Genomic DNA, 10,577 nt, shown 5'->3' on the forward strand with positions numbered 1-10,577 from the left:
TCAAAGAATTAATGCATTTTCACTATATAATCAACAGAGCCCCACCCTAACACCAAAACCCCTGACACAGGGGCCATGAAATTCACAATTTTAGAAATGGCATCATTGCTTATCATAACCATGCACTTAGTTTGTTTAAACAATACCCTGAAGAAGAGAAGATGATTTTCAAAGAATTAATGTATTTTCACTATATAATCAATAGAGCCCCGCCCTAACACCAGAACCCTTGACCCAGGGGCCATGAAATTCACAATTTTAGAAAAAAGCATCATTGCTTATCATAACCATGCACTTAGTTTCGTTTAAATAATACCCTGGAGAAGAGAAAAAGATTTTCAAAGAAATAATGCACTTTCACTATATACCGTTCATGGTAGCTCAGTCGGTAGAGCGCTTGCTTCGTGATTGGAAGGTCATGAGTTCGAATCTCGGCCGCGACTGACCTAAGTCGATAAAAAATGGGTAGCAACTGTTCCTTCACCATGCGCTCGGCACTTTGAAGTGAAAGTTGCGGGTCTTTCGGATGAGACCTTAAAAACCGAGGCCCCGTGTCACGGCAGGCGTTGGCACGATAAAGATCCCTAACTGCTCAATGGCCCTGAGTGCCAAGTAAAGGTCAAAATTTGAAGCCCTTCACCGGTATATGGTGACGTCTCTATAGGAGTGAAAAATTCTCGAATGGGACGTAAAACAACATACAATCAATCAATCACTTTCACTATATGATCTATATAGCCCCATCCTAGCACCAAAACCCCTGACCCTGGGGCCATGAATTTCAAAATTTTGGTAGAGGGCCCAATGCTTATTACAATCATGCCAACAATTTGACTGCTTGGTGTCCAGGAGTAAAGAAGAAGATTTTTAAAGATTGCATTAATTTTGGTGGTTTTAGCCCAAACCCTCAGGTCCCAGGGGGACAGGGACCATGAAATTCACAATTTTTGTTCTCCTTCACCCATAGATGCTATATGCCAAAATTGGTTGAAATTGGTTCAGCGGTTTTGGAGAAGAAAATGAAAATGTTCAAAAGTTAACGCACGATGGACGACGCACAACGACGGACGAAAACAGATGGCAATAGGTCACCTGTGTTTACTCAGGTGACCTAAAAATGTATTACTCTCTTACAGTAACTTTACACTACCAATCCCTGTGACCTTGCCCAAGTCCAAAAGGCTCATGGTCAGTTACATGGTCAAAAGTAACATTTGTGTAAAGAATGAACTTCCACGAGGGTCAATCAAAAGTTCATAGACTTTTGTCATAACATTTCTATTTAACGTCATATTTCAACCAAATTTGGTACACATATTTTAACAACAGATTCAAATACTTTGAGTTATAAAATTGGAATATATCTTGATGTTTATCAAAATTATCAAAGATTTGAGGCAACAAAAACAGGGTCACGGAGCAGGGTCAAAATTGAGTTAGTTACTAATTATACATTTAAATAAATGTTTATAGCCATACCTCTAATAAATGGCCCTTAAATGAAATAAAATTTAAATGTTTAAATTTAGTATTGTTTTATTTAATACTTCAGATGCTAAAAGGTATTAATATACCTCATTATAATTTTTCTATACAACGCGTTATCTGATTGGTTCTAGATAGTCACATGACAGGGTCATAAAACTTCATATTTCCCTGTCGTTGTCATGCTTTTCATAATATTCAATCTCTTCGGAACTTGAAAGTTTGTGTTTATTTTTGAATTTTTTGCTTGTTTCAGTATAATAAACAATTTATTGCATGAATGTTCGGGAAACATGAAGATTTATTCAGCCAAGAAATGTCATATTTCCCTCAGGCGAAGCCCTCGGGGAATATGATTTTTCTTGGCTGAATAAATCTCCATATTTCCCTCACGATCATGCAATAAATGTATAATGTAATAAATCACTTCAATTTAAAGATATCAATTTTTAAAGACAGATAGACTTGATTAAAAAAAGCAAAAAACAATGACGTTGAAGGACGTCACGGAGCAGCGAGTAGCAATAAAATTTTGTTTTGCATTCGGGAAACCTCTAAAACAAACTCTGAAAGTGCTGGAGGAACCAGGAAATATATAAAAAATGAACCGTGCATTTGTATATAATGGAAAAGACAATTTCTGAGTGGTAGAGACTTGGAATAGACGACGGACGGTCTGCAAACAAACAGACTATAGTTTAAAATCTTGTCAAAAGAGTTAGTTACGTCATGAATGTGATCATGGTGATGTACACTTTCTCGACGTTGTTTCTGACGTTACAATGTTTTTAACCATGCTCCGTGGCGATAAAACATGACGCTTTTAAACATTAGTTCCATTTAATCAAATGGAATGAAACTTCAAACATCGATAAAATAAATTTTTTTACATTTGAAAATGTATTGATCTTTAACTTTGTAAAAATTTAACTTTGTAAAAATAATATGACGAGGAGGAACATTGGCTACGTATTTTTTGAATGACCCTCGTACAATGCCCAAATTTCAAAGTTATGACCAGGACGTTATACCATTTTATATATATACTGTTATCCCCCAACCTCCATCCTTGTTTGCAGGAGGTATAATGATTACTCAATTTCTGTATTTTCCCAGTTTTAATATTTTGTCACTTTTACCCATTTCCAGGGGTTTAAATTTTCTGGAAAACCCACTAGCCCAGGGGCTAATGATCAGTAAACAATTGCTAGCCCAAACCTCAAACTAACTAGCCCAACAACTTTTTCATGCAAAATGAAAACATAACAAGTAAAAGTTTTAAAGGCTGTGGTGACAAAAACAAATTAAACTACAATGTAGTTCTTGGTCTAATGAAACCACTTTACATAGAAAAGTGAAAGTAAACTGTTGAGATTTTTTTCCCCATTCTGCTAGTCCAATGGACTATCATTACATTTAAATTAGCTAGCCTGAGTCTTAAAGTGACTAGCCCCGGGCATTGGGCTACCATATATTTCAACCCCTGATTTCCAAAGGTCCTACTGCAATTCCAAGAACATTGAAAAAAAAAATGCACTACAAAGAGGATGCAACTTGTAAAATTTGAAAATCCATTATTCTAAATATTTACCTGATGTTTCCAAGGAAGATTGTCCATTGGATCAACATAGTCATATCTGATCTCCTTCCCTCTATCAATATCTCTCCTTGCAAGAGGCAAACCCTTGGGTAGTTGTTAAACACTTTTAACTTCTCATAACAGCATTATTTTTGGGGTCATCTATAGCTGCTTCATTAACGTACCTTTCCAGCCTTTGGAAGCTGTCAAATGCAACAATGCTTGTAATATGATAATGAAAACCATATGTACCATAAATAAAAAGTATAAAGTTATATTTAAACAAAAGAACTTATATGATGAAGTATTGGGCTACAGGAACAATACAGGTGTTATGCAACAATATATATCACAATATAGTAGTCACAATATACGAATCACAATGTATTTTTCCCAAAAATAATTTTTGTTTCATACAAAGAATAATAAAGTGCCCTGTCACAGCATGATCTACCCGTTAAATTTTTTTTCAATTATCATAAATATTTTAGAGTGCAAGAAAATCATATTATTCTTTAGCCTAAAAATTGCAATCTTAGTGAGACACGACACTCTGCAATTTGCTGAAAAGATATAAAAATTAAATTAAAAAAATATTATACAATTGAAAATAAATTTAGTTTTTATTACTTGTATATTATACAATATCAAATTAGGCCAACATTTTTTTATTAAATGATTTACAGGAATTTTTTTTTGAAAAATTGGGTCAGGGGGATAAATAAAAATAAAAATAAAATTGGAAAAAGTGTCCGATATTTTAATTTTCATTTATTCAATAAAAATTGCTGTATATTCAGTGAAGAGCTTAAAATATGATAACCATAACAGAAAAATTAAAGTAGACTATTAAATCCTTCTGAGAAATGGGGGAAATCTAAGGAATTTCTTCATGTTCTTATCAAAATATTAATCATGACCACAACAAGATCACCAAAGAAAAAAGTTAATAATGAAAACCTCACTTTGCTCAAAGTACTGAAAAAATCATGAACCAACGAATCAAAAATGGAAAATATTGTTATAAAGAGAATCTCAATATAAAACCCATAATCATGAATGAAACCTGTACTTTACAATACAGCATATGTTTATGCATATTAACAAACATCTGAAAGCTTGACAGTATTAGCATGTTTAATACCGTTTTGTTTGCAGTGTCTGTTTATATCTACTCTACAACTATTTAACACACAACAAAATACTTATGAATTTCTAGTCTGTACAGTACTGCATATGATCTTTTTAAAATGTTACAAGATTGAAAACGTTTCTTGGATATACATGCAAATTAGATATGTCACATTTTATTCTTCACAAATTTCCAAGGTATATTTTTAATTTCCATTCTTTTATCATGTTCATCAAAGGTATCAAAATTGTAAAAGAGAACTACAGTATACAGCGGTACCCACAGTGAAAGTGACAGTCTTGTCAACGTATATCCTCTGATAAAATTAGGCTGATAATTTCTTTTATTTCTTTTTAACTCCAACTTAACTTCGTCATCGAACATACTCCAGTTGATTTTCCTGTTAGCTATGGTTGACTTGGAAAAACTATCGTGTATACGGACAAAGTATTCTAAACTTTTGTATAAGTTGACATTTCTGCATCCATGTTGGCACGTTTTATACACTTCCGAAACAATTGATAACAGACGTAAATTGATTGGATGATAATAACGGCTTTCAATAAAGCAGCCAATCAGAATTGCCAACTTATTTGCACATCAATTTTATTTACTTAGGGCACTTGCATTGAAGATCGGCGGGAAATTTAAAAATAAAATCAACAACAGGGACTTTTATTTTCTATTTGTTTTAAATAGCCAAAATCGCAGTCGTTGCTCCTGTAAATCATTTAATAAAAAAATGTTGGCCTTAGTTTAAATTATTTTATACAATTTCATATTAGTTTTAATTACATTACACCAAATTTATCTTGAAAGTTAGACTAGCCAACAAGAAAGTCGACTTTCGCACTTGGTGAGCAGAGTTTTGACACTGTTTAAATGGAAATAAAAGAAAATTAAGACCACCTTGCCGTATACTGTTGTGTAGAACTTAGATAAACTATCGCAGAAGACAATGGTAATAAACAGTTTGGCCCCATCAGCTGCCAGTTATAAAGACTGAGATTTTTAACTGTACAGTTTTCTCTGGTGAGGGGAGGGGCTTAGTTTTACCTAGAGGCAATAACGGTTGTACTGATTGTGTATAGCAATAATCCCTTTACATACATAGTATACCACTACACTCAATTTAGGTCCGAATATCAGCCCTTTCTCCTGAAATTAACGATTTTTTTCCCAATTTTAGTTGTTTTTTCCCCATAATAATACCATTGTTATTTTTATTATAGAGAACTTTTACGTACGACTTATCTAAAATGGAATGCTATTGTTCTCAGTCATTCAGCATGTTCAGGTGGCAGCTAGAGGATATTTTTTTTAATGCTAAACATGTGCCGAGGGGGTACACATATACATGCAATTCATAAAAACATGTACATCAGTCAGGGGTGAGACTGAAATCCGTCATTTTTAAAATGACGATTTTAAGCCATAAAATAAAATTTTTATTATGACTTAAACTCGTCATTTTTAAGAAAATGACGAAAAACAGTCATAAAAATTTAGAGTGTTTCTAGAATACCGAGTTACCTCTCTTTGAAAAATGTTAGATCCACCAACTGAAAAAAGGACAAAAAACATCGTAAACGAACTTCATTTCTCTAATACAGCTGACTACAATACTGGTTATGTTGACAGTATAAATTTTCCAAGCAAAGATAAGAGTGGAAGAGTTATTTGTCAATTTATTTGCATTAAATAGGAAAGAAGACGAAAATGACGATATTCCGTCTTTTTTCAAAATGGAGGGTCTGGGCGCACTGAAATATCTCGCTTGTTTTACGGGGCGCACTACTTTTTTATGGCTTTAACTTTTTGTCGAGACTTTTCTCTACAAGTACGTATTCTTCCAGACGGTGTACTATATGTTTTTATAGGGCTAAAAGCCATGTAAAAATGGCGAATTAGTTCTACCAAAATTCGACATTTTACCGCTAAATAATAACTTTCACCTTCCATGTTGATGTTCTAACGCACGTGGTCGGCAGTAATTAGTGACCCGGATGAAATGAAACTTGCGAAAACACTCTTCTTTCAGCGGTGAATTCAAATTTCGCTTTTATGTAACCAGGATAGAAGAATTAAGTTGAAAAAGAAAATATGACGATAGTAAGTCATATTGACAAAAATGACGAAAATACGTACTTAGTAAATATGACGATTATCCATCATTTTTCAAAAATGACGGATTTCAGTCTCACCCCTGACTGTACATGGGGACAGTTTTCCAGAGGCTAATTAATTACACTTCATATGCCCATGGCTCACAAATTATGTCAACAAATTACATGTAATCTGCCTATAAAAAAGTATTAGAGTGCACATGTACCAAATTTTGGCTTGTTTTTCCAAGATTTGGGCCTCAGTCGCACCCATACAACCCACCCCAGGCCTGAACGGGCAGGATAAAACAGCCAGCAGTCTGTAAATCAATGCATGCCCTAATGAAAATTCACCAATTGATATGGGTCATTCATCTTCCCTCTGAGATACACACCTTCTTCTAAGGCCTATTAAATGCTTTCAGCTGAATTTCCTCTGCAACTGACCATGTGTCTTCCGGGTTAGTTTCGCCTTTACAACTCTGAATAAGATAAGCGTCATAGTGACACCATCATGTTCCACATCATTTTTTTCAGCAAAAACTCTGCTACACTCCAAATGTGTTCCATAATTATTCTAATCATTTTTCTACATAAAATATCACATCACACATGGGATATCTCAGTTTTTTAAAGAAATTTACTGGGTCATTAGTACAAAACTATCCCCTGCCATCTCAGACTCTTAAAATAAGAGTAAGGAACAGCAGATTACTTTGTGCATTTACAAGACCTAGAAAAACACATGTCAAACTTGTGTGTAAATACATCATAAGAAAGTTTAAGATGCATGCATTGAAATTTAAAGGGTCTACAGGAAATATATTCCGGCCATTCTAAAATATGTCATAGTTTTGTGCTATGATAATGCATATATATCTCTGACACCTAAATTTAAGAAGTTAATAAGAATGCCACAGGAGTTGACAAATCATACAACACTGACTAGCAAAAGTGATTTTTCTGTTTCTAAGAAATTCAAAAATCAGTCGTCATCTACCACAGCAAGTATTTAGGAAAATTATATTTAACCCAAACGCATGTCTTTTTTTAAATTGCTGATTTAGAAATCAAGGGAGTGGCAAAGATAAATAAACTTTGATGATGTGGTTTTTCATTGTAAGGTAAAATTTTTCCATAAAGCTGTGGTCAGCCACCCAAAATGACTTAACAATTCTTTCCAATGGATGTCAATATATTCATTTGAATGTCAATTCCAATTTTTTAATATCATAATGATACATTACAAATTCATCTAACTTCGATGATGAATACTATACTAATAGCGCAGTTTGATATGAACTTTACAAAGTAGATAATAATGTGTGGCATGCCACATGGCATCAGTGCATCACACCATTTTTTGGCAGTAAATACATATGGATCATCATGTGGACCCTTCCCAGACCATTGTATGTTCGTTAGCCCTAAAATCATTTAATGGGTTCGCCCTTGACGCTGTTCGCCCTAATTCTCGTTCACCCAGAGTCCGTTCGCTCGAGCTCTTTAACTTGTTCACCCAAAGTCTGTTTGTTCTTTATATGTTAGTCGGTTATTCTCTTTAGAGCAGTGGACAGGCACTTCTCTTCACAAGCCTTCATGTTTTGATTCTGGAAAACATGTAAATTTCGAACCCGTGACGGCCTACACTTCAACTGACATTTCGTCTAAAATATGTTCAAATGTATGGTAACAGACGTGTTATGTTAACTTGTCATAGTTAGTTAATTTTTCGTAATTTCATTTGATTTGATTGAATTTTATGATTTTTTTCTATTTAGATTACAATTTATTATATCCCCAATTAATACTTGAACTTTAGTATAAATGAAGAAATAAAAGGAAACTCTTGAGTAACCGATGTGATACTCGTTAAATTTATTAGTAATGTTTTATAACAATATTAAGTTGAGAATAAAAGATAAGTAATAAACCTGTTGCTCCGACGCTGCTCATCCCCAATTAAAATGGCCTATCAACATGATTAATGTCATTCTCAATTTCCTTTATTATTTTCAAAACATACATTTAAGAAATAAATAACAAGTTTAAAAACTTCAATGGGAATTGAAGTGGGTCGGTCACGTGATCAAATCCTGTGAAGGCCGAAGGCCTTCTCAGAAGATTTGATCACGTACCGACCCACTTCAATTCCCATTGAAGTTTTTAAACTTGTTATTTATTACTTATATATACATTTGAGACGGACAATCGAATGTAATCGAATATAAATATTGCACTAACTGTACGTCGTAGATTTTGACAAATTACGCTAGGTGTAAATCGGCTTGAAAAGCGGTTACGCTTCAAATTCATCTGGCAAAGGATTCTGTTTTGAAGGGAATATTCTGTGAAAGGCTACTTGTGATCAATTATAGTGAGCATATTGGTGTCTTGGAATTTTTGTATTCTTGAGAACCCATATTCGATGTTAAAAAACACAAGAAACACGTCCGATGTTTGATACTAAAAAGTTGGAGGAATTTCGGTCGGGAAGGGATGGATGGAGACACTTGTCCGGACCAGATAACTTGAAATCAAAATTTGATGAAAAACATAAAATCTACGATTTCAGTAAGGCATATTTATTAATTTATGATGTTGACATGGAGACACTGGTGACAGCTTACATTGTTAAGACAACGTCACAACGATCTCGATGATGGAGGTGTGCCTACCGAACTTCCAAAGTGCAGTGTTTGTCAGCTCTTTGTGGCGTGATTACATTACATTGATATTTTTCAACAGATTTTCAAATTTATTGTGAGTAAAGTTTAATGAAAAAAAATTATAACATTCAGAGGTCTGCGAGAAAAATAAGGGTAAACGTTGAGACTATGCAGCTCAGACATGAAACTTATAACACGTAGTTTTCTATTCTCTATGTAAAATCGATCAAGAACTGTATTAAACACTCGTTTACATTGTAAATAAAATGATTATTATTTTACTTGCGTATTTTGTACATTTTTATGCATGAAAAACATGCTATATTGCTTAGTGGAGTAAGTCTTTTTATGTAGATATTACTGCGCTATGTGATTAGGTCACATAATGACCTATGACCTTCGAAAAACTTCATACAGGTATGAAGATATTTGCTCTCTGCATGTTTATATAATAGAGAGATACCACAAATGTATATATTTCATCTTAAATAACAAAACAATGAAAGTGTTACCTAATTTACCATACTAAATTAACAGCAATTAAACCGATTACATCTTTGATTAACATGAAAAACGGAAATAAAGTCAATACTGACGGAAAGGAAATATACTAAATACTTTACTAGTTTTATTTGATAAAAAAAAATTAACAATAATGATGACCATTGGACTGTTTCACGATAACTGCGGTACTGCTCTTTTGCAGGGCAAAATGATATATTTTGGTGAAATATGACGTAAAATTAATTGTTTAATATACGTCATTTAATTATCTGTCATCAAAAACTTTGCCAAATGTTGTTATTTTGCCCTGCAAAAGAGTAGTACCGCAGTTATCGTGAAAGGGCTATATTAGGCAAACGGGATATATGGCGAGAATTATCGAACGGACCCTGCGCGAATGGACTCATGCGAACAGGTTAGATAGGGCGAACGGACCCGATACCTTCCCACACCCTGGTCGTAAATTTTTTTTTATTTATGATCACAGTCAAACTGTTTAGAAAACTCTGTATGAAAAAATTGTGTAGCACTATTTTTAGGAATGGAGCAAATGGCGAAAATGCAATGTGGAAAAGCCACAATATTACTGATCTAGAAATATTTGTAACAGGAACCTAATTATCATAAATATGCGTTATATTCAATCGCTCTACTACTAGCTGCTTAATAATAATAATAAGATACTTACAGCTCATTTTCCCACTGCTAAACGCCGCCATTGTCCTCCCACAATGCATTGTGTGTATCACTAAACCGTATTGTGGGATATTCCAATTGACATTTATAGATACACAAAATGTTGAAAGCGAGGGACTTAGACCGACTGTTCTAAAAATAGATTTTGCGTTGTGGGACATTTTTCTATATATCCTTATGGGTCAAAAAAATTTTTTTTTTGGTTTTTTATGATAATTGTATCATTTTAAACATTTCTGTGAAATTTAGACTACATGGTTTATGGGTCAAAATATAGATGACCCATAAACCACCTATGGATCCCACAACGTGAGTCTGAGATACGTGAAATATCCCATAACACGCCTGTTGTATAACTATATATATATATATATATATATATATATATATATATATATATATATATA

Source organism: Saccostrea echinata, unplaced genomic scaffold (assembly GCF_033153115.1).
Source record: "Saccostrea echinata isolate AGI-Se365-2 ecotype Australia unplaced genomic scaffold, CSIRO_AGI_Sech_v1 ptg000045l, whole genome shotgun sequence".
NCBI classification, from domain to species: domain Eukaryota; kingdom Metazoa; phylum Mollusca; class Bivalvia; order Ostreida; family Ostreidae; genus Saccostrea; species Saccostrea echinata.